Here is a 23,405-nt window from a genome sequence, read left to right on the forward strand (position 1 = left end):
ATTTCACTCAGATGAGTGTTTTAACGTTGAATTGCAGTAAGGTTAGGTGAGGTCACACAAGGGACCAGTGGCACCCTTTGCACCTGTGAATCAGACACTATTACCTTGTAAATGGCCTTCTAACAGAATTATTAAAGGGAACAGTCGAAGAGATGGGGCTCCACTGTGCCATTGTTAATAGTGTTTTTAAACAAATACAGAGCCTATTAAAGGTATTCACCCCTTTGGAAGTTTTCACTTCTTATTGTTGTACAGCTTTGAATCACAGTTGATTTAATTTGGCTTTTTTGACATTGATCAACGAAAAAAATGATTAATGTCAAAGTAATAATAGATCTCTGCAAAGTGATCTAAATTAATTTCAAATACATCAAACACAAAATAATTGCTCACATAAGCATTCGCCCCCTTCAAGTCAATATTTAGTAGATGCCATTTTGGCAGTGATGGTAGCCTTGAATCTGTGTGCACAGGTCTCTTGTCAGATATATTTATGTGGAAGCACTGCATCTTTATCCATTCTTCTTTGCAAAATGGCTCAAGCCCTGTCAGGTAACATGGGGATCAATTCCAGCCACAAATTCTCAATTGGACTGAGATCTGGACTCCGATTTGGCCACTCCAGGACACTATTTCAGCTGTGGAATGGCCAAATGGGGGAGGCACCTTGATGAATGAGGTCTCCAGGACTAAACAAATCCAAATCATATTCTGTGATATCATCTACTGTTAAATTCTACTCCGTACTTCTAAAATTTTTATTTGTATACTGTATTGAGGATTTGTTCTGTTCTGTGTATTGTATTGTATTCTATTGACCCCCTTCTTTCTGACACCCAATGCACGCCCAACCTACCTGGAAAGGGATCTCTCTTTGAACTGCCTTTCCCAAAGTTTCTTCCATTTTTTCCGTACGAGGGTTTTTTTGGGAGTTTTTTCTTGTCTTCTTAGAGAGTCAACGCTGAGGGGCTGTCAAGAGGCAGGGCCTGTTAAAGCCCATTGCGGCACTTCTTGTGTGATTTTGGGCTAGACAAAAAATAAATTGTATCAACATTATTGTTTTAAGCCAGTCCTGTGAAGGTTTTCCTTAATGCATTGCCTCGAAAACAAATCTCCAAAGGTGCAGGTTTCTTGCAGGCGGAGCCAGATTTTCAGCCAAATAAGTAAATGTAAATGAAGGTTATGTTATGTTGTTGCATTCATTTTACCCTCTACCCTCACAGGCCTTCCAGTTCCTGCTGCAGCAAAGCATCCACACAACGTAATACTGCCACCACTATGCTTCACAGTAGGGATGATGTGTTTTTGATAAAGTGCACTGCTTGGCTTACACCACACATAACATTTAGTTTAATGGTCAAAAAGCTCTGTTTTCATCCCAGCCTTCTTCTGTCTCGCTTCAGAGTCTCCCTTGTTTGTTCTGCCAAACTCTAGCAGAGATGGGTGTCTTTCTCTTTGCCGCTTTTCCATAAAGATGCAACTGATGAAACACCCAAGCAGCACTTGTTGTCTGCACAGTCTCTCCAATCTCCACCACTGTAGCTCGAATCTCCTTTAGAGTACTCATATGTCTCTTGTTGGCCTCCCTCGCTAGTCTTCTTCTGGCAGAATTTTTCAGATTTTGCAGATGACCTGCTCTAGCCGGGTTTACCCCCGTGTCTGCTCTTTCTATTTCTTCATGATCAAATTGACAGTACAGTATATTCAGTGACTTGGATATTTTCTTGTCTTCATCCTCTTGCATGTTCTTTGCAATCCTGTTTTTCATGGAGATGATTAGGAAGTTCTTTTGTCTTCATTGTGTCAGTTAGGCCACCATACTAACTAACCACTGTGAACATTCCAGCCCGGATCACAGACCGGTGCCTAAGGACACAAGTACCAAAGCACACATGATTTTATTTATACAGTTCCAATAAGCACAAACACACTTTACATTTCTCCCTTCTCTTTATCTCTCTCTCTCTTTCTGTCTCCTTCACTCCCCTTCCGGTAAGCGTTGTCCTCCTCCTCCCGACTCTGGCTCCCAGAGTAGTGTCTGCTGGCTCCTTAGTGTCTGATGATTTGTTTCCGGCAGCACTTCTGGATATGGTGGAAGAACTGCTCCCTAGGGCTCAGCAGTAATTGTAGCATTCACTGGTGGCATCCGGGGATCCCACCAAAGTCCAACTCTCATGAACCCCTGCGTGAGTCCGAGGCACCGCTGCAACCCAGGGGGTTGGCCACACTTGCTCCCCCGGTGCTCCCAGTGTGGAGGCGTCCCATCCTTCTGCCACACCACATGTTGTCCCTTACAGATAAGGTGCATTTAGACTACAATCCATTCAAATTCCCTTGTCTACAGGCAGGTCATCTTCATGGATGTAATTCTGTGACTTCTTGAACCAATTGGTTGTACCAGTGATGATTTAGGTGTGTCGTATTAAAGGGGGTGAAGACACATGCCATCAATAATTTTGCATTTTATATTTGTAATTAACTTAGACCACTTTGCAAAGATCTTTTTTCTATTAAAAAGTCTTTTTCTGCTGATCATTGTCAAAAAAGTCAAATTAAATCCATTGTGTTTCAATGTTTTATAGCAACAAAATGTGAAAACTTCCCAGGCGAGGAATACTTTTTATGGGCATTGTAATTAGTTTGCTTCAGTAGGTGAAGTGCTGACAAGATGTGTGTTCTGGTGATCACTGGCCTTATCATCTACAGCAACTTTATGTTCGTGTCTCTGTCATCTCTCGTCACCTGGGAAAGGCAAGGCTAAAGTTAGTGTAGGTGGAAGTGACACCAAGGTTAGTCTCCTCCATACTAAGGGCAAAAGCCGGAATCTGGTTAGAAACTGCACAGTTACACAAAATCAATCCCTCTAATAGACTAATAGACTTCTGCACGTGATAGTCTCTTCATCTTTGAAGACATAATTCAGGAGCGCTGATATCCATTCTTGCTTTTGAGGATTTGCAGGTTTTTTATTCATCAGATATCTAACACCGATTCTTCTCTTATAGGGTCACGTGATGCTCAAAATTTTGTAAGAGCTGGTTCTGAACATGGCACACTCAAGTTTAAGTTTTTAACTTACAATGAAATTGCTGCCTGCCTGTATCCCATACTCTAGTGACACTAGTATGATACCAATAAACAATGAATACAACACCATACATTAAATTAAACATCATACGATATGTACAGGAAACTAGTGGTCAAATCCACACACACTTGTGCTGGGACAATACAGAATGGGCACTCAAACAAACAAGCAAACAACAACTGCTATTTTTAAATAACACTTCTCTGTAGTCATCCCAATTCCAAGGCACTTGTGGCTCTGAGGTTAAGGATCTGCACTGACTGTCGGAAGGTTGCTGGTCGAATCCCGTAAATGCCAATAGGGACCCTGACCTGTTGGGCCCATGAGCAAGGCCCTTAACCTGCAAATGCTGAGCACTTTGAGTAGTGAGAAAAGTGCTATATAAATGCAAAGAATTATTATTACATCTGTACACATATTTCTTTTACAGTGGAACCTCGGTTCACGAACGTCTCAGAACACGTACCAATCGGTTTATGACCAAAAAGTTCGCCAAACTTTTGCATCTGTTCACGACCACACACTCAGTATACAAACAAGCCAGTTTCCCTTTCGGTTTGTGCGCGCCAATGATTTCCACACGTGTTCAGTCTCTCCCCCTGCATTCCCTGTGCAGCGAGCGAGAGAGACACACACACACACACACACACGTGCATGCGCGTGAGAGAGACACACACGTGCGAGAGAGACACACACACACACAGACACAAACGTGCGCGCGCGAGAGTGACGGTTGGACGCATAAGGCCGAGAAGGCAGTTAAAGAATGCACCAGGCTTGTTTTTAAAGAGACAGATCCGAGCATTGTTTTAACCTCGTTGTATTTAATGAGGACTTTTTTTCTATTGGATTTTAACCTCCACTTCACTTCTGTTTACAGCGATCAGTTCGTAGCGTGCATTGTTGCAATGTTACAGTTCTTGGTTGTTTATTAAATTATGGATTTTTCAAATGTTCATTTTTTCCCTGTGCTTAAAACTCTTTAAAAAAAGTGTTTTTAACAAGCGGTTCGTAGCGCTATAGCGCAAACTCTTGCAATGTTAGTTTTCTGTGTTGTTCAAGGTTTTCTCAGTGTTATTCAATGTTTTTACATTTTGTTTATTATTACGCTGTGCATTCTATGGTATAATTAACTATATTTGTGCTTAAAAATCTTTAACAAAATATATATTTACATACAATTCATATGGTCTGGAACAGAATTAATTGTATTTACATACAATCCTATGGGGGGAAATTACTTTGGTTCATGACCAAATCGGTTTACGACCAGAGTTTTGGAATGAATTATGGTCGTGAACCGAGGTTCCACTGTACTTTTAAAATACCCTATATACTCACATTAAAGTTCTCCAGCAGATAAGTTGGGACTTGATTTTACCATATAATTTCTGTTATTTTATAATGTTGGTCATATAAGTCGAATGCAGAAAACTCTTGCTGTTAGTCCAAGAGATTATGATATGCTAATGCCCACCTGAGAGAGTAACCACGGAACACACAGCCTTTTTTTTCTATGTATCATGCCTATGTGACCACACAGTAATACCCAAACTATACAAAAGCGACAGTTGCACTGTTTTGTGTTTTTACTATCTTATACCCTCATACACCTTTATCGTAAGAGCATCCCTTATCTATGATGGAACATTTGATCAGAAGCTGGTGTTAAATTAAATGTCATTGAAGTAGTGAAAGAAATTGGTAACTGCACTGCTGCAACAAAATTCGATGCTTCTGAGAAACTGATGCGAGATTGGAGGAGGCAAGAAGATGTAAAAAAAAAAAAAAATGGTGTCGTATTTTTGAACAGGCGTATAAGTCGGGATCCAATTTTATGATCGATTTTTCAGGTTTCAAGACCTCACTTATACACAAGTGTATACGGTAAGTGCCTTATTTAAGATTACATTGTGGATTATCTGTGGGGATAAACCATCACTAATTAGTTTTAGAGTCCAGTTCCTTAGGCACTACGCCAAACTCAACCTAATATACAGATCTTTGGGAATTGGGAGATAAAAAACAAGAAGTAAATAAAGTCAATACAAAGAATATCAAAGCTCAACACAGACGTGACCAAAGCGAAAATAAAACAAAGGCCCTTAACACTGTAAGGCCTGCAGGTTTTCTGTCAATCTTTCTTTGATGTGTTGATTTCACATTTAGTACCATCACAATATGCAATACAAGACATGCTAGAATTCCTAATAAGGCATAATACTAATTTTAGATAAACTTTATTTTATTGAGCCTCATTTGTAACAAACACATCCTGAAGTATCGTATAAGCAGTTATACAAATATATGAAGCACAGAGGTTAAGTGTCTTGTGTAACACGATGAGTCAAAGGTGGGAACTGAAATGGCAGTTTAATGTTCAATTCCTTAACCAATGTGCCTGGTAATTAAGATAAGTCAAACCCAACATAAATTTGAAGAAAAAATGGGAACAATGGAGGAAAATGTAGAAGTCGTTTCATTGTAGATTGCCTCGTAATCACCGGAAAGTGGAGGTGTCTTGTTAAACATCTTTTAATTTAGCCTCAGGAGTTACCAGTTTCCTTCTCTGGATATATCCGTTTCCTCTTATAAGTCCCATTTAAAAACCTTACTTTTCTGCCTCACGTTTTAAGCAGTTATAACTGGTAATGTATTGGTGGCACAGTAGACTGTGCTGCTACCTCACACATGTAACATTTTAGGTTCAAAGCCTGTCCTCATTTGCTATTTTTACAGAGCAAGTTTGTATTCTCAAAGTCTGCATATTTTTTGCCCTCACTGTAGTTTATTCCCCCATATCCTGAAAGACAAGCATGGTTTAATGTAGTTGCACGATGGTGCTGCGCACAGCATGAGAGTTCAGCTGACATCACCGGGAAGGGCAGTGCTTGTAGCAGCTCAGAGGCTTTTCTTACACATGGTAAAGGGGAATATTCTTTCTTGTTCATAGCATCAATGAGCTGCTTCTTAGTGTGTCTTTGAATCTCAAACATCATGGGTTCATGATTGGAGACCAGCAATTTCCACAGTGATGAAATCCAGACTGGAACAGATGGTGTAATTGTCAATTCTAAATCAGTATTCTGTGGGAGTGCACAGTACTTGAGTGACCTCTGTGGTGGGCTGTCGCTGTTTCCAGAATAGCATTCAGCCATTTATCCTATGATACCTGAATACGTTCTTGCCATTTCTGATGTTGAATTTGATCAAATAGGTTTGGAGTGTTTCTGTTATGTATGTGTGTTCTCTCATTCTCTCCTCTGTACCAATTGATGTCAGTCCACTCTGACTCACTACATCCATCTTAATAGGTTTTTTTTTCCAATACATAGTTGCAGGACTAGCAGCAGGTACAATGCATAAGTCAACGCCAGTTGGTGTGTCAGTCTATGGCACTTATCTACACACCAAGTCTCATTCATGAGGAGCAATTTAGAGCTGCCATTTAACTTAATGTGCAGGTCTCTGGGGTGTGGAAGGAAAACAAGAGTACAGGCACAGGACACCACAAAGGCAATTTGTAACTGAGAGTTACATACCATGATAAACCTAACCTGCAAGTCTTTCAGACCTTAGACAAATTATTGCTTATCACTGAGAAAGTCTTAAATGATCTTGTATATTTCATTGTTATTTAAAATGGTATTCTTGTTTGCTTAGTATACTAATTTGAAATGACTTGCTCAGTTTAAGGCACTTTATAAGAAAAACATTTAATTCAGAGGTTGTTACTGTTATTATTATTTACTACTTAAATACACGGACCCATGGTCCTCAAAAAACAAAACAAAAAGCAAGTTAAAGATAAGGAGTTGCTGATACTTCTTATGTTTTCTAAATGCTTACTTCTTTTAGTTCCTCTAGAAGTGATATGTTTTATTATTTCACTTAGCTCAATCTAGACAAAGCAGAAATTTTCTGTTTTGGCAACATATGATTTTGCTTTAAAAAATACAGCTTGACACTGATCAGATCACTGATGTAACTTTATTAAGTAGTAATATTCAAAGAAAAATCGATGATACAGTAATATTTTCACATGGGCGGACGTTTCCAGTAGTTGACGATCTTCTTGATTTTCGGTATGCATTTCTGTGTCTTTCTTGGTCTAGCATTCTGTATCTTGGGCTTTGTCCTGCATGCTTCTGAGCCATCATGTTTGTCTGCTGCTCAACAGGACTATAGTCAGGAATATGTCTTGTTTGTCAGTTTGGTTCAGCATCATGTCTTCTTATGAGAGGGTGTTGTATGACCCAACAAAAGGCTAAATGTAAGCACAGTAAACTCTCTGCATGATTGTTGGCATGTATTTCTCCATCTTTGTCATTCTTGCTTTCTGTATGTTTTTATTCTTCTTCCTCTTATGGCATTCTTTATCATGTAATCAGTCTCTTTGATTTGCCTGATATTCTGCAGATGTCACTCCCTTTCTTTTTCTTTCATGTCTTTGTGTCACTTTTATTGTTGTGCTCACCCATGACCACGGTTGCTGCTACCTAAAAATGTTTTGAATTTCCAGAGAGTATCAGCTTATAAGCTTTCAATTAAGACCTAGATCAAGGTTCTAGCCCCAGTAGTTCATAAGTACTTGCATGAAAGTAGGGCAGGCCTTAGCATTTTATTATATGTCATTTTGAGGTTCCTTTATTTAATAGCATTTCTAATATAAAATATTGTATCCTTTTGTGTGAATCACTATTCCAAGGAGCTTTGCAAGAACAGAAGAACAATTTTGATTAGAACAGGCACAACAAGCTTGTCAATCCTATGCAACTAATTTAATAACAACACGTCAAGTTTTGAATTTCTACAGGGAACTTCTAAAACAAGTCAAGTTTAAAGTTCTATTTAAGGTCCCTAAATCCTTAAGTTCCTTAAGTCCTTAAGGTCTCTACTTTCTACCACACTGCTTTGCAATTTATTCCTTGTGTCTATGGTGCACTGTATGAAGAAAGATTTCTGATATTTCTGTGAAACCTGCCATTAATAACTTTCCATCTGTGTCCCCACATTCTTGCTGTGAAATTCTTTCTAAATTGACAGCTTGAATTCACAATATTAATGCCTTTATTAATTTCAAATACTTCAGTAATGCCAATACGTAACAATTCTTGAAGTGTGTTTTTTACGTTTGGAGCACATGCGCATTGAATGTTCTACTCAGTGCCAATCTGAGGTTTAAAGTCCAAAGTCGTAACTATTTGGCCGACCTGCCCGATTGATTGATTTAATGAATTGAATTGATTGCAGCATAGTGGAGGGAAATTATTACTGGGATATTTTATCCTATTGGGACTGTGGACTGTTTCATTAATGGCTACAATGTTATCAGCAGGGTATATCAAATGCCAAGCCTAAATGTATTATAGCAGAACTCAGTGTTGCCAGGTTAACAAACTAAATAGAAGCTAAAATCTCCAGATAGTAGCTTTAAAAGAAGAGACTCTGAGTACTGATTATTTGAAAATCTAAGCGTCAATTTGGTTACAGTGAAATCACCATAAAGCTAAATTTTGGTACTACCAATTTTCTTCTGTGTTTGATTCTTGGTTATTAGAGATTTAACAGTGGAAAAAAAAAGTTTTGCTCATTTGCGTTTCTGTGGTTTGATGTTAAATCTTTAGGGAGTGGGTTCAATTTGATATTTTGACAGACGGCATTGGGTAGTTGGACTGTGAAGCACATTATTTCCAATTAAGTTCCCACCATCGGTGCCCTTGCTGATCTTAAATGGGTTGCTTAATCTGCGAAAGTCTGAATCAAAATAAAACTACTGAAAATGTTATATGTCTCACTGATGCCTTTGTTCCAATTGTGCAATCTCTAAAATGTGGTAATGTATGCTGATAAAGTTATTCAACTTGGATAAAGACAGTAGACAATAATAATAATAATAATAATAATAATAATAATAATAATAATAATAATAATAATAATAATAATAATAATAATAATAATAATAATGCACTTATGATATGTAAGTCATATAAATGAAGTTGGCCTTCCCACTAGGATTCCCTGTTATTGACACCTGCAAAGGGACCAGCACTTCAGAAGTATTTTTAAAATATTAGAAAAGCTAAGCACATTCAGAAGGGAATAGTTGAAATACTTCAGCAAGAGATTTTGGTGAGAAAAGAGCCTGATAAAAATGAAGAGATATTCTGTCTAATTAAGTGATGAGTTGCAGTGACAACCTGCATGATCAGTGGCCACCCAGCAGCAGAATAGCAGCAGACAGTGAAACTGCTAAAAGAAAAAAAATATTAGAGATCTAGAGCATTGTACCTAACCTGAAACTGGAGGGTCATGCTGCAACAAATAGGAGTAATTCCATTTTATAAACATCATAATTTCGGTCAGGGCACCTAATGAAGCAGGGCATTAACTTTAGGTGAACTCTCCAAAGCTGCATTATTAGCAGAGGTGCAGGCAGTGTGCTGTAATGTTGGTCTTCACCAGCATGATGCGAACTCGGATTTTTTTTTCTTTCTTTTATTCTGTTGTGAGTCACGCAGACCACTGATTAAGCCGCCACACCTCCTTTCAGGCTAAAGTGCATATCAAACCTTTCACTGCCTCACACTCTGTTGCTTATGGTGTGCTGGCCTATTGATTTTTCAAAGGGCTATTTAATTGACGGGCACCATCCTTGTATTATCATTCTAATCTCAGGATTATCTTTCGGCATTCTTGTTTTACTTCAGCAGACATGTTGCTAGGGCAACAGATTCTTACTGTGTATATGCATCCCAACATCATTTCCCCAGAAGACATTAAATCATTAAAATTCTATCTATCTATCTATCTATCTATCTATCTATCTATCTATCTATCTATCTATCTATCTATCTATCTATCTATCTATATGAAAAAAGGAATTCCTAATAGTAAAATGTGACTCAAAAACGTAATAATTGTAAATGTTTCCAAATATCATAGACTCGTGCCTGTTAATATGACTGCAATTGTATTATAAGTTAAGATCTGTTTAAAGTTAAAAGACAGTATCTATCTATCTATCTATCTATCTATCTATCTATCTATCTATCTATCTATCTATCTATCTATCTAGTACATATGGATATAAATGAATCCATAATCAAACCCACTTGATCCAATTTACAGTCACAGAATAAATAAACAGTGAAAATATGCCGTTGTAATGGTCTGATTATTCTCAGACTGGTAATTGCGGAAATAGAAAAGAGAAAAAAAATGCTAGTTTAAACATCAACCAAGCACTTCCCACTTGTCACAGTTTGAAACGGAATCCACCAGGCTTATCGACCTTTGTGTGCAACTGATACAAGATAAGCCTAGCACTTTGTCAGATTCCTCCCATAGAATCTGATATGCAGGCATGCCGAATAAAACGAGATCAAGCATTTTAAAAGCTTCCAAATGCTAAAGATGGCACAACGATCAATATTTTTTCTGCTGCAGGTAAAAAATCTTCCTGCAGGCAAGAAAGATATATATATATATATATATATATATATATATATATATATATATATATATATATATATATATATATATATATATATATATATATATATATATATATATATATATTGTGTGTGTATGTGTGTCTATACTTTATATACAAATGATAGATAGATAGATAGATAGATAGATAGATAGATAGATAAATAGTGAGTGAAAGGCACTATATAACAATAGATAGATAGATAGATAGATAGTGAGTGAAAGGCACTATATAACAATAGATAGATAGATAGATAGATAGATAGATAGATAGATAGATAGATAGATAGATAGATAGTGAGTGAAAGGCACTATATAACAATAGATAGATAGATAGATAGATAGGCTCCTGCCGTATACTACATGTTGGTGTGTCAACTGGACTGAGTGTTTAGGCAATGCCTATTAAAACTGAAATAGATCAAACATATTTGGAATGTTTGTTCCTTCGTTTCCAAAACCATTTTGCCTAACAGCAGGTATCTTGTGGCCAGAGCCAATTCTGGCAGCATCAGACTCAAAACAGAAACCAAACCTGATCATTGTTCGAGTCCATCTTAGTCCACGGTTGAATACATCCATACTCACTTTCAAAAGTGGAGATTTGTGACATCAATTAATTAATAAAAAAATGAAGATTATAAATTGTGCATATTTTAGGGTGTTAGTAAAAATTAAAAAATATATATATATATTTCCTGGAATATTGAATCTTCATCTATTGATGGACCATCACCACATCCAGGTTTGATGTCTGACACTGCTGAGATTTAGCTTCAGCCCCCAATAACACAGCAAGGCAAAAAGCTTGTTCAGAAATAATAATATTCTCTTTACTGTTACAAGCTTGACTACCAAGGTGTTAAATTTAAAGCACCCGGCTGCAGTTCAACCGCTACCTCTGTCTCACAGTTTGACTCAGAACAGAACGGAACAGGAACAGGGTTCTCTTCAGAAAGGCACAGAAGTTCTTTTTATGGTTTTTACACCAAGATTTATAAATAAGGAAATGGATTCAAAGTACCATGGATATGCTAGCAAACATTAAAATACACAAGATATTTAGTGGATAAGAGTGTGCCATTTAGCTGATACAGGGTCACTCGATCTTGCCCAGTTATGCCATTCTTACTCCTAAACAGGCATGTTAAACTGTCTAGAAACATATGACTGGACAGACCTTTTATTAAGTAAAACTACACAATTAATGTTTTGCTTTAAAGTTAATGCCCTTTGATATCACTTTTGGGCACTATCATTTTCAGTTTATCTAGTTGCACCTATCTTTAGTTTTGTGTCATCTCTCATATGTTTATATTTTTTGGAAAGGTGTGTGAGAGAAAGACCACCCTCCCCTTTCTAATCATAGCACTTCCACCTTATATAAAATCCCATCGGTCGTCTTCTTCCCAGTCTGTGTTTCTTTCTTCAGCCTTTATCACTGCCTTGACAAGACAACGCAGGTACATTGTGGCATTTATTAGTCCCTACTCTACAAGCCGACTGCCAAGAGGGTGCCCAAGCTGAGTGACATTTAAGCACAGTTATCTAAGGGTGGTACAAGGCATTTCTTTTTTTTAACATTTACCTGTATATTGCCCTGCTGTAGACTAACATCCCATCCAGGGTTGATATATGCCTTATGCATAAATAAGCAGGCTGAGTAAATGGACTTGTGAATGAACTTAAACACTCAGTAGGTGATGTGAATTGCTGTACTTTTAAATAAATCCAACCTGTCTACTAGCAGTGCCTACTGGCTTTCACCATTCGCTGCCAATATTGTTTCCAGATTGCAAGAACACTTCATTGTTTAGCTGTTATCAATGAGCCTACCAATTTCCAAAGTTCTTTTTTTGTCTGGCCAGGGTGGCAGGTCAAAGTAACCCCCAGGAAACACCCTTAGATATGATGCCAGTGCAATCAAGGGCACACACATACACACTAAGCTGTTTTAGATTAGTTCATCTGAATGTCTTTCTGAGAAGATGCTAATCCCATCCAGCAACGTAACAGGAATCACTCTTGCTATAAAATGAACCAGGAGCCAAGAAATGTGAAGTGGCAACAATACCTGGTTTAAAATCATAGATACAGGGCAGGATAATGGGGCAGTTGTCACAAAGCTCCAAGGAACCAGCAATGTATAGCAACCTAACTGCCCTCTCTTCCGAATCTCTCCATGATTGCATTTTTTTTTTGTTCTGCTCAGGCTGGATTAACAGGGGGGCTTTAAAATGAATTACATAAATGGGGAGTTAGTGAGCATGTATAAATGTGCTTTATAATGTACATGCATCCTATATGGAGACAGTTCCTGCCTTATGGCTAATGCTGCTTAAACAGACTTCAGCTCCCTTTAGCTGTCTAATGACTGCAAGGTATAAGGAATAGAGTGGAGTGCAATGTTTACGGATAATAGGAATCTGCCACTCCAACTGCTTGACTCATTACATGTGTGCTGCTGTACACGTCTATGCCAACTCACTACTTTCTTAGCAGAATCAGACCAAAGAAAGGAACCAATCCTAGCGTACTCACAGTGTGGCCTGTATGGGGAATGAAAGATCCTCAGACAGCAGTCCTGGGTTCAAAAGACTAATTTTTATTTAAAGAAATACCTTCATACTGACCAATGCAATTCCTTCTCTTCTTTGTTTTCCTTTCTTTTCCACACCTTCCAGGTAAGCTCCACCTGTCCTGATTCCGACTCCACGAGTAAGGCGAAGTGGCTCCTTTTCTGCTGGACCTTGGAGTACTTAGCCTCAACGTTGCAAGTGAAAGCCCCTCAAAATAGGAGCATCTCCTCTCAGCAGCTCCCACCAGCAGTATTCACGGCACCCAGCAGGGCTGCCTAATGGGACTACACTTCTCAGGTAGCTCTGCAGGTGTGCACATAGGCGATCCAGTAAAGCAAAGTGAACGCTTCCTTGAAGTCGATGACACAGTGGTAAGGGTTTTTTGATTTGCTTAGCATTTCCTCAGCAGTTACTCGAAGTGTCAGTATTACTTGTATAGTGCTTCTGTCTTTCCTGAAGGTCTTCCTGAATTCTCCTTGTTCTACGCTAAAGTTATCTTCAAGTGCATTTCTCAGTTTCTCATGTAGGATGTTCAACATTATTTTGAATAGAGAGAGTAAGAGAGGCTGGAAGTATGCACTGATACGGCGCATTGCCTCACCCACCACATGACAAACCACCTCAGGATCCCAAATTAGGACCCAAGCGCAGCTGTGCAATGGGTGACATATTAAAGCTGTTGCTCGGTACTTTGAAGAGTTCATCAGCTCTCCACTAGCATGAATTTGTCTTTCACACATTGGGCTGTTTCTGAGATATCACTACAGATCTTCCATACTTTTTTCTAATATCCAAGGTCTTCCTGTCTTAATTAGTTTTGCTGGTATTGCATCAGTTTTTGTTGTTTGTGAACTTGCTGATTGTTCTTTCTAATTCTGATTTTATTATACCGTCTTCATTCCTCTCTTCCTTCAAAATGCCATCTCTTGGCTTAGTTTTTCCAAAACATTATTGTCATATGTGTTTAAGCCTTGATGTGATCGGCCCATTTTTAAGAACTTTCCCAGATTTGTCTTTGTTGGCTCTCATGGCTGACTTAAATTCTCTCTTCAGGTTCTTAATCAGGTGGCACGGTGGCGCAGTGATAGCGCTGTTGCCTCGCAATTAGGTGACCTGAGTTCACTTCCTGGGTCCTCCCTGCGTGGAGTTTTCATGTTCTCCTCGTGTCTGTGTGGGTTTCCTCCGGGTGCTCTGGTTTTCTCCCACAGTCCAAAGACATGCAGATTAGGTGTATTGGCGATCCTAAATTGTCCCGTGGGTGTGAGTGTGTGTCTATGTGCCCTGCAGTGGGCTGGCGTACTGCCTTGCGCCCTGTGTTGGCTGGGATTGGCTCCAGCAGACCCTCGTGACCCTGCAGTTAGAATATAGCGGGTGGGAGAATGGAGGAATGGAGGTTCTTAATCATCCTCAACGTTGTTCATTAAATGCTACAAATCAGCGTGTCAGTGTAAATGAGTGCGGGATAGTTCCTGTTTGACTTGTGATGCTGCTGGGAATATAATATAATATAACATTATTTCTACATAAGCAAGCTCAGATAATGAATGAATGAATAATACCAGATCCATGAAATCTTAAACCACCTGATTTGTATTGTGATCAATTAAGTAATTGAGCAATAAAATCCTTTTATTCAAGTCTAAAGTGATATTTTCAAATTAAATAATGTGTCCAGCAAGAATATTACTAGTTTACAGAGTTTGTTCTCCAGGTTGGGGAGAGCCTCTTCATTTCATGCTTGCTGTATGCACATTTCCTCCAACACAATGTTGTCAGGTTGATTACCAGATTCAAACTGGCCCATACTTTGGTATATCGTCCAAGCTCACTGTCCATCTTGTGTTCATTTCTTTTGCCACCAGAACGGGCTCTAGTGGCCTCCAGTGACCTGGCCCTGGGAACAGAAACTCTTTATGAATTGATCAATAAACATTCTTTTAAGATAAAGTGTTTTAGCTCTTTTTTTAGTCTTAGTGCTGCCCCTCATGTTGGGTATTCAGTTTGTTGATTAGGGGTGACGATGTCTCCGAATGGCTTGCTTAAATAATTTTTTTGCATGTAGTCGAGCACAACTATCCTGCTTCTTATTTTCTAAAGGAATATCCCTTGCCTTTTAGATGAAGCATGTATGTACTTGCAGCGAGACTCCAGCAAATGATGCAGTAAATTGTCCCACTTAATAATTTATACGTAGAGTGTTGTATTTGCTTTTCCTCCTGTGGGACCCATAGGTGTTTCTGACGGCAGGGTGCAGTGTCAGGAAATTTTGTCATCCGTGCCTAACACAGGTAGCAACGTTGGGAACAAGAGTAAAGTCAAAGCCCTTCTCTCTAAGTGCTGCATTTCACATGTAATTGGAAAACCGCTCAGCTCAGATGTTTGCAAACTCAAAACACTTGCTGCGGTGATTCCTCGCAGCCTTGATTAAACCATTCACCTGTATAGCGTGCATAATGACGACAGATGCTATGATTCTGTAGTGCTTAAACAAGTTAATTGTTTAAATGTGGTTCACAAATTAGACATAAAATGCTGGATAGGTAGACAAGCAGTCATTAGGTGCCGTAAGCAGTCACTCACATAGAGAGACATGCTGAACCTTCAGCACCTGCTGGTGTATTTCAAGCAACAACAATATCATAAAATAAAAACTGATCAATTGTACACATCTGTAACTGATCCCTGGCTTTGCCTTTATGCAGTTGGCATGTTCTCTCTGTATCACCATGGGTTTTTCTAAGGGTACTCCAGTTTTCCTGGTTCTGGTAACGTGATTTTAAACTGGCCCCATATGAGTAAACCTCTATAAACCTTTAACTGTGACTACCATCCCAAAGAAATAAAAATAATGAAATATAAAGCAACACAATGTTTCAAAGGAAATAGAAACAGAGTATACAATTAACCTGTGGAAAACCTGGCATCCTATTAAAGCATGTAATAATGAGCTAAACATACACATGAGCTGGTAAATATAAGAAGTTAAGAAGGGGACAGTAGGCACTGCATTACACGTTTTCACCCTTTTTGGCTTAACGTTTGTAGAATTCAACACTGTAAATGTGATTTTGTTAGGTATTATGATTATCACTATATCTTGCAGTACAATGAAAAGGATTTGTTGTTAGTCTTGGTGGTGCAGAAACATAAAATGACAATACAGTATATGTCTGCTGAGGAATTCACTCAGAGTGAGACTTTCATCCAGTAGAGCTAAAGGAGAACTCCATTCAGTACAATGGCTACTTGGGCTACAAACTGTGATGGTGCTGATGACCAGGCTCTGTATGTGGCTGCCTCACTCCACTTACCCGGAGTAAATTCCAAAGCAGAAATGAATAGTGCTGTCATCTGGATTCACTTGAGGCGGCATAAGTGTAACAAGGCTCAGAGAGACAGAAAGTTTTTTGTGGCTATGTAATAGGCAACCACGCACTTTGATTCTCTGAGTTCTCCTGTAGTTACAATGGTGGATTTTAATTTTTCTTGTCTATTCCATGGTCTCCTAATGTTCATTTGACATTGCTTTTGGGGTCTTGGAAATCGGTTAATTCACTTTTCATATTTATTTGGTGTTTCAACATGTTTTTAACAATGTAACTGTGCTTTCCCATAATGCCAGTTAGTTATTCTTATAAGTGCTGCTATTTCCAGCTCCCATTGCTATGACGTGACAGCCTGTGGTTAGGAGGCGTGTCCTAGAAGTCGCATTTTACGATTGTCATGACCAGGCTTATACTTTTAATTTTCTTTTAACAATTCCTTAGCCTTTAAAAATGATTTATGTAAAGTTCCAGGTGTTTATAAGGTGAGTGAATCTGTTGGTATTACAAAGTATTTGTTTTTTGTTCCCATGTGTTTTTACCAGTGTCAAATATAATTCACATTCTACTGCTGCACTATTTTATTTTCTTTATGGATGCCGTCATTCTGGGACAATTTTGTGGATGGTTGACTTAATGACCAAGAGTTCGATACATGATGCCATTACTGCATAAAGATCCAAAATTTGGGCTCATGAACAAAAAACATTTAGCATCTTTCTAATTGATAGTTTTTGAGTTACTGATTACAGCAACATTCTTCTGTCCTCTATTTTCGAATTACATCTGCTGTGTTTATTTGTAATCTTTTCTTTTTGTTCTTTGATCACAATTCTGGCTTCACATCCTGACTCTTGAGCTTTGCTTATTTTAACATTAGTCTTCTTCATTATGATCCCTGCTTAAATTCTGATCTGTCCACGCCATCTCCTGATTCCATTCTCTATCCCTAAACTGTGCAGTGATGTCACTGATGTGATCATATTTAAACCAGCTCTGTACTGAAATAGTTCATCCAAGATTATTGGATTCACCTCAGAGCCTTAGCATTCATTCTTTAGCTGTATTTGGACTTCTCCTGTGACAAAGTTTACCTTGCTCATTGACTACAATTTAAGGCTTTCAATTTGGCTCTGGTTACATGTTCAATTAGTGGTTTTTGATTTCCCTTTTCCATTTTTAACACATTAATACATCCTGAGCTTTGTTTATTTGATTCTTGTCTTGATGTTTCTGGCTTTTGCCTTGTTATTTAAGCCCTGTCCACACTACTACATTTTCATTTAAAAATCCAGACCTTAGTTTTTGTTTTGGCCTTTCATCCACACTATCTGGGTGTTTTTAACCCCTGAAACCTCCATAGCCATATATGTCTTTAAACACTGCCTCAGAGTTGTACTTTAAATGGGCGAGAACTAAGATTGCTGAAAACAAAGACTCCAATCACACTCTGATTGGCCCATACTTACATTGTGGCCCTTCCCTGATTGGATCCTGTTCATCACACACATCATGGTAGAAAGCTAAATTCCAGCATAGCACAGATAGAAGAGATGTGTTCCATGGCCATTGTTGTGTTGCTCAGTTGTATGCCCCTTAATTGTGTTTTGTACAGTTCAAATGCTGTTTACATGCACAAAAGGAAAATAATTTACCAGTCACTACAATTTTACAATAAACCTCATGGTTGATAGCATTACCAACAACTAGATTTTTCTTGCCAATCCATACATGTCCAGTGTAGCTGAATGGCTACGTTGCATACATTTCAGTCATTTTGGTGTATTGGCCGAGAAACTTTTGTAAACGATATGAAAATGGTAGTATGGACAGAGATTGTTTTTATTTTAAAAAAGCCATTTTTTAAATGAAAGCATATAGTAGTGGACAAAGTGGTAAACTTTAAAACGTCTCCTGATTCAATTTCCATTTAAAACTACTACCACCGTGTGCAGCCAGTACAAGTCAGAAGGCCTAAAGTTTCAGCCCTGTCACTGCTGTTGAGCAGCTGGCGGGTGTCGCCATGAGTGAATTCCTCAGAAGAGAAACAATACAGGGTATATAATAAAGCAATAAATATGAAAAGAAACATATAAACACAAAATATAATAAGATATAAAAATGCAGTAATTATCAGACAAAACAAGCAACAATAATATAGTACAAGTTATTGAATTGGTAATGCAGAGTGTATTGTAGTTCAGGTTTGTGCAGTGGAGTCTTTTAGATAGCTTACAATTTACAAATTGTGCCTCTGAGTGAAAATTCACCCATCCATACTTCTATTCATTTTCCAAATCAAATCCTTTAATTTATTAAAGTTCTGAATGCACTGTTTTCAGCTCAGGATTCTGGGGTACCATATAGGGGAAGGAAGTGTTTCAAAGTAGGAGCCATTCCTTGATGAGATGCTCCATGATGTGCTCTTTTAATATGTTCACTTGCTTCTTCTTCTTCTTTGGTCCCTAGCTGGCGTTCGGTCTGGACCTAGTCCTAAGCCCGTACGCAGCTGTGGGTGACAATGGTTGTCGGATTTCATTTAGCAGGCGTTTCCATGCAAGGCGATCCATGGCGGCTGTTCTGGCCTCGTCGAGGTTGAGTCGACGGTTTCTGATGTCGTCTTCGACCTGCTTGAGCCACGTTTTCTTTGGTGCCATTCTTTGGATTCTCCACTGGGTGGGTCAATCGCACCAGAGGAGTTTGTGTGGTAACCGGCTGCCTTCCATTCTGCAGACGTGGCCAAACCACTGTAGTCGTCATGTTGGATTTGCTCCTCGACGGATTTCCTCATTTCGTATGCGGTCTCGGAGTGAGATTCATAGGATTTGTTGCAGGCATCACATTTGGAAGACCTCAAGTTTGTTGAGATCTTGCTTGAGCAGTGTCCACGTCTTGGATCCATAGAGGAGAATTGGCAGAATCAGAGATCTGAAGAGTCGAATTTTGGTCTTGTTGAAAATATTGGTTTTTGCTTCCACAGGCACCACTTTAGGGAAGCAAATGCCGCGGTTGCTTGACCGATTCGACTGTGGACCTCTACTGTGGACACCACTTTCTTCTCCTGGACCAGTGACCCAAGGTATTTAAATTCTTGGACCTGCTCGATTTGCACACCATCGAGTTGCACGTTGGTCTGCGATCCATCTGTTGTCAGCACTTTCGTCTTGTCTGTGTTTATTTTTAATCCATATGGCTGGGCGATGTTGGCGATGTTGTAGAGAACGTCCGTGGCCTCCGCATCGTCACCGGCCAGGATGCCACTGTCGTCTGCGAACATGAGATCAGTCAGAAAGCCATCCTCACCATACTGGATTCCTTATCTGCCTTGGAAGACCTTTCTCATGATGCTGTCGACTACGACGTTGAAAAGCAGTGGAGAAACAACATCTCCCTGACGGACACCAGTTCGGATGGTAAACTCCTCAGATAATTTATTTCGGATGCGTACTTGGCTGGAGGACCCAGCGTAGCTTTCCTGGAGGAGTTTGATGACTTTCTGAGGCACAAGTTGAACGTAGTCAAAGGCAGATCGAAAGTCAATGAAGACAATGACTGCTCTTTTCCCTCATCATATTCTTTCCTCCATCAGTTGACGGAGGGTGAAGATCTGGTCACTGCAGCCGCGGTTTGGCCTGAATCCGGCTTGCTCATCCCAACTGGTCTGTTCGCGGTGACGCTGCAGCCTTAATTGTATGATCTTCATGAGGACCTTTCCAACAATGGAGAGCAAGCTGATGCCTCGGTAGTTCTTGCAGTCTCCATTGTCGCCTTTTTTGTTAATTGGCACGATGGTGGCCTTCTTCCATGATTGTGGTATTTGTTCAGTACGCCAGATGGTTCGGATGAGCAGGAGCAATCGATGGAGTAATGGATCCCCATCAGCCTTGATTGCTTCGGCCGTGACCTGGTCCTGTCCTGGTGCCTTGGCATTTTTCAGAGTTCGAACGGCAGTCCGGACCTCTTCCATAGTTGGCTCAGCGTCAGACATTTGGACCTCTGGCGGGTCGATGCTTGGTGGTTCCAATGGTGCGCCTTGTGGTCGGGGTGATTGTAGAGCTCCTCAAAGAATTGTTTCCATCGTTGAAGGCGCTCTGTTGGTGATCGAACGAAGGTTCCATCGGCATTTTGAATGTTGTCATTTGTTGACTTGGCCTTTCCACTCAGTCGTCGAAGAGTTTGATAGAGCGTGGTACTCGTGTTTGGAGGCTGCCTGTTTCTAGGTCGGCCGCCACTTGGTTCCAGTAGGCCTCTCGCTCTTCTTTCATCTGACGGCGGATTTCTCTGTTGAGCTGCCAATAGCGTTTGAAATTGGACAGTTTGACTAGCTTTTGTTCGTTTACCATATCCAAGTATTCATCAGATATCCATGGCTGTGTTCGATGGCGAGTTGGCGGACACATTTCCTTGGCGCAGTCCATGATAGTGTTCGAAATTTGTCTTTCTTCGACGTTGACATCCTCTGATTGTGCCAATGCTGCGAAGCGATTGGATAGCTGGAGTTGGAATTCGGCCTTGTGGACAGGGTCTACGAGACTTTTCCACTCCAGCTTGATCGGAGGACGTGATTTGCATTTGGCCCGTTGCAGTTGAAGTTGGAACTTGGCGCGTACAAGGTAATGGTCCGATCCACAGTCTGGGCCACGATTCGCCCGGACGTCCTTGAGCGACAGTCGAAACCCGGGAGTTGACCAAAATGTAGTCCAAAACTGCAAAGTCCTTGCCAGCTGGGTTTCGTCATGTGAGTTGATGTTTCAGAGGATGCTGGAAGTGGCTGTTTCCCACAAGAAGGTCGTTGCCGCTGACGATGGATAGAAGACGCAATCCATTGTCATTGATATGTCCATGTCCAAACCGGCCCATCGAGTTTTCCCATCCTGTTCGATCTGTGCCGATGTGCGCATTGAAATCACCAGCCAGGAGGATCACATCAGTCTGTGGGAGGGAATCCAGCGTTTGTTGTAGTTGGTTGTAGAAATCATCTTTGACTGGATCCTGACAGGTTTCTGTTGGAGTGTAGACGGAGATGATGTGGGTTTTGATAGTGCCTTTAATGGTGAGGACTGCTAGGCGGTTGGATATTGGTTGGAATGCAATCACACTCCTGGCCGCGTGGCTGGTAACCTTAAATCCGACACCTGCCTCTCTTTTGTCTCCACCTGAGTAGAAAAGTGTCATTTGATTGTCGATGGCCGGTGGTTGGATGACCATCGTCCCTGATCCTGTGAGCCGTAATTCCGATATCGCTGCGATGGTGATTTTGCAGGTTGTCAATTCCTTCGCGATGATTTCCTTTTGTCCGACGTGGTGACCAGTTCGGACGTTCCATGCGCCGATGTGAAGTTCTGTTTTTGGCGTGGAAAGTTTGGGTCTTCAGCCAGTAGCCCACTTCACACCAGTACCCTGGCTCCTCAACACTGGCGCATAGGCTGCCCCGGATTCGGTAGCATGAATCGCAATACTTGAATTTCGATTATCCATTGGTTACGTGCCTAATTACCCCGGTTTCCTGGTTCTGGCCACCTCGGCAGGGTGACCACCTTCCTCCTTTTGCAGCTGGGCTTAGGACCATCCTTGGCGGAGTTATGTTCACTTGCACCAGAGCAATTAAGAGTCACCAATTTATCTAACATGCATGTGATGAAGTTGAAAAAAACGGAGCGGAGAATACTCAGCAGACATGGGGAAAATATGCAGGTACTACACAGATAGTGACTGGAATAATAACTAAAGCCAGGTTCTTACTCAGCAACACCAACCATAGTTCCTTCCAAGAGACAAAGCAATGTTAGTGTCCATATCTCATAAAAATAGCAGATATAAAGTTTTACTGTAAAGTTGTACTGTATGCAACCTCCCAACCCATACAACATGCTAAGTGGCCACTACGTGTTTTCAAACTTTCAGGCTACTAGAGAACAAGTCAGACCTTATTGTAGGCCTCCACTTCTGGGCAGTGCATCCTAAAAGTTAACTACGGCCAACAAAAAGCTTCCATACACATTAGAAGGCTTTCAGTGGGGCTTTCCCAACCCCCATATATCAAGTTGTTATTTGTTTGATCAGTTAGGAGACCCAGGTTCGCTTCCCGGGTCCTCCTTGCGTGGAATTTGCATGTTCTCCCTGTGTCTACGTGGGTTTCCTCTGGGTGCTCCGGTTTCCTCCTACAGTCCAAAAACATACAGTTTAGGTGCATTTGCGATCCTAAATTGCCCCTAGTGTGTGTTTGGTGTGTGTGTGTGTGCGCCCTATGGTGGGCTGGCGCCCTTCCCGGGGTTTGCTTACTGCCTTGCGCCCTGGGCTGGCTGGGATTGGCTCAAACAGACCCCCATGACCCTGTAGTTAGGATATAGCGGGATGGATAATGGATGGATGGATCTATTTTAGTAAGACAACCTTTTTTGTTACAAGGGTTAGTGGGTTCATTTCATACTGTAATAGTCTGTTTTGTTGATGAGGAAATATAGAAAATATTCAGGGTGTCATACCAAATGAAAAGGAATTGAAACATATGTAGATGTTCTGTATAGAAACTGGAAATACAGGAATAGCAGATCAAAAATACATTTAAACATTAGGATTAAACCATTTGCTTACAAGTTGTTCTGGTGCTTGCTTGCTGGGCTGATCTGTGACAGGGCTGACCAACACTCTCTCATACTCAGCCAGAGCAGCGTCCTCAATTAGACTAATGCACCTATCTTTGGATGTAAATGAAAAATACAGTCCCTAAGAGAAGGTACGTGTGGACCTGCACAGACAATGACTGGGCTTCGAATCCCAGTAGTAACCTATTCATTTAGTTAAAAATCTGTACATAATTTAACTCAACATGGTGCACTACAATTAGTTGAGCTGAGCTGTAAGTTAAACTTGTGAAGCTGAATTAATGTGGCAAGGCCAAAGACTCAAAGAGGAATATTT

General features: G+C 40.1%; 1 protein-coding gene across 2 annotated transcripts in view; it reads left to right on the forward strand.

Annotated features, from left to right (window-relative positions):
- The window catches only part of bcl9 (BCL9 transcription coactivator), a 522,554-nt gene that overhangs the window by 136,336 nt on the left and 362,813 nt on the right, over positions 1-23,405 (forward strand). Inside the window, exon 2 of one of the 2 annotated variants that reach the window (XM_039743665.1) lies at positions 13,267-13,532. The exons of the other annotated variant lie outside the window; for it this stretch is intronic. The gene's annotated coding sequence lies outside the window, so the exon portion shown is untranslated. The remainder of the gene's footprint in view (positions 1-13,266; positions 13,533-23,405) is intronic. 2 annotated transcript variants of the gene reach the window in all.

Source organism: Polypterus senegalus, chromosome 2 (genome assembly GCF_016835505.1).
Source record: "Polypterus senegalus isolate Bchr_013 chromosome 2, ASM1683550v1, whole genome shotgun sequence".
NCBI classification, from domain to species: Eukaryota; Metazoa; Chordata; class Cladistia; order Polypteriformes; family Polypteridae; genus Polypterus; species Polypterus senegalus.